General features: G+C 77.7%; 1 non-coding gene across 1 annotated transcript; it reads right to left on the reverse strand.

Annotated features, from left to right (window-relative positions):
• Positions 1 to 238: 238 nt before the first annotated feature.
• Positions 239 to 391, reverse strand: LOC138063295 (5.8S ribosomal RNA). Its single transcript, XR_011136892.1, has one exon. It is a non-coding gene; the product is annotated as a 5.8S ribosomal RNA (ribosomal RNA).
• Positions 392 to 2,500: the final 2,109 nt, after the last annotated feature.

Raw genomic sequence — 2,500 nt, forward strand, 5'->3', positions numbered from 1 at the left:
CACGCCGGCCGCGGACGGTGGAGGCGGACGGTCGGCCGGAGCCGGGCAGGCAGGCCAGCCGGAAGACCGGGGCCACCGGTGCACGCACCGGTGGTCCCGGCTCCGCCGCCGCCGCCGACTCACCGCCGCCGCCGCCCCCCCACCGACTCGCCGCCGCCGCCGCCCCCCCCGGCCCCCCCCCGAGGGGCGGCACACCGCTGCGCCAACGCGGCAATGGGGGTGACGATTGACCGTCAAGCGACGCTCAGACAGGCGTAGCCCCGGGAGGAACCCGGGGCCGCAAGTGCGTTCGAAGTGTCGATGATCAATGTGTCCTGCAATTCACATTAATTCTCGCAGCTAGCTGCGTTCTTCATCGACGCACGAGCCGAGTGATCCACCGCTAAGAGTTGTCTCGGTTTCGGTCCCCACCGCGCGCGCGGGGGGACCGGGCAGCTTTCGCAGCCCCCTGAGGGCCCCCATCCGCTCTGCCTCCCTCCTCACGCCGACGCCGGCTGCTGAGCAAGGGACAGCGGAGAGAGAGGGCACGCCTCACTGACCGTACAAGCACAGAGGGAAAAAAAAAGGGGGGGGGGGGGGAGAACAGACCCGAACGAGAGGGGCGGGGAGCCCTCGCTCCCGACCTGGGACAACCCCTTTCTCGCTTCGAGTCCGGCCCAGGCGCCCGGCTCGGCCTGGCCCAGCAGGGAGCGGCGCGCCAGCCGCGCCACCTGCCTCAGGGACCGGGGTGTGGGTCCCCGCGGAGCCCCGGCGTCGGAGCCCGGCCGCCGCTGGGAGCGGCGCCACCCGCTGCCCGCGCGCCCGCGACCCGCCAGCCGCACGCTTCCGAGCTCCTTCGCTCGCCTCACCGGCCTCCAGCTCCGCCGCCCCGGAGACGGCACCCAACACCCGCCTGCACACACGCAGCCTCCCGAGCGACGCCACGCACTCGCCCGTCCCTTCCGCGGGCAGACGCCTGGCGGCAGGCAGACGGGCGAGGCGGGACGGACGGGGAACGGCGCCCGCTCTCCCCGCCTCCACGCGGAGACCGGGAGGGGCCGCCCCCGCCCGCCCGCCCGCCGCCCGCCTGCCGCCCAGCGAAGCCGGGTCGGGCAGAGCGAGGCAGGCGCGCCGGATGGCGGAGTGCCGGGGCAGGGCGGGGGGGGAGGGAAGGAAGGGTGCCGCCGACGGCCACGGCGGGAGACTGAGAGCACCGGCCAGGGAGGAGAAGGGATGCGCTGGGGCTCGGCGTCCGCACCACCCGCGGTGGGGGCTCGCCGTCCCGGCGGCGAGCACGCGCTCGCGCCGGGGTCGCGCGTTCGAGGCAGGCCGGCGCAAGCCGACCGCGCGGCGTCTCTCCGCCGAGACCAGACCGCGGAGAGAGGGGGCAGGGTACCCCTCTCCGTCCCGGCTGCCCGCGGGGCATGCACGGGCCGCGCCGGCGGGCATGGGGGGGTGCGGCGCCCGCGCGCGCCGACCCCCCGGCCCCTCCGGCAGCACGCCCGGCTGCCCCCCGGGTCGCATCGGGCCGCCCGAGTCTTTAAACCCCCGCCCGGCTCTCCGACCGAGAACCCTCGGGCCCGGAGCCCGGGGCCCATGGCCATCCCTACCCGGGGGGGCCGCTACCGGCGGCCGCGGTGGCCGGAGGCCCTCCTCCTTCCTCCCAGCGCGCCCCCCCCCCCCGCCGCCCCCCGCCGCCCCCGGCCCGGCCGACTCGCAGCGCGGCCCCCACACGGCACGGCGTGGGGCGGCTGGAGCGGTGTGGGGGGGGGGGGAAGGGAGGGGAGGAGGAAGCGTGGAAGGCCGGCAGGGCACGGCCGGTGCGGCACGCGCAGCGCAGCGCCCGGGAGGAGCACGCTGGCACACGGGACCACACGGGTGGGTCACCGAGGGGAGGCAGGAGAAGCGCGGACGCTAGGTACCTGGCCCTGGGGTGAGGGAAACGACCTGAAATCCCCGCGGGGGTGCCTCCCCCGCCGCCGCCCGCCGCCGGGCCACCGCCGCCTCGCGGCGACGGCGGCAGCCTCAGCGGCAGCGACGAGGCGGGGCGCGGAGGGGAACCCGGCACCCGCCAGCCGGCTCCAGCGCCCCTCGGCGGAGCGTCCACCCGCGGGGTGCGCCCGACACCCACCGCCACGACCTCGTCCTCCTCCCGGGGCCCGGGGTTTCCCTCAGTAACCCGGCGCCGGGTGGCAGCTGCGCCCGGGAGGAGAGCCGTGGTTTGGGCCGCCCGCTCGGGCACGACACGTCGCCTCGCGTGGCCTCGCGCGACGCCCCCGCTTGGGGTCCGCCGCGGCGCGGCGCCCGCCCCGCGCGCCGTCCCGGAACGCCTGTCCGCACCGCCTCTGCTAGACGGGCTGCTCCGCCGCAGCCCGCCCCGGGTCCGCCCCCCACAGCTTAGGAGTGGGGACCCGTGGGACCCGTCCCAACCCGGAATGCGATCTCGCTCGCGTCTCCACCCGCCGCTTCCTCCCGCGGGCACCGGGGGAGCAAGCCCCGCCGACCCTCCCACGCACTGCCG

The sequence above is a fragment of the Struthio camelus genome, chromosome 31 (genome assembly GCF_040807025.1).
Source record: "Struthio camelus isolate bStrCam1 chromosome 31, bStrCam1.hap1, whole genome shotgun sequence".
NCBI lineage: Eukaryota > Metazoa > Chordata > Aves > Struthioniformes > Struthionidae > Struthio > Struthio camelus.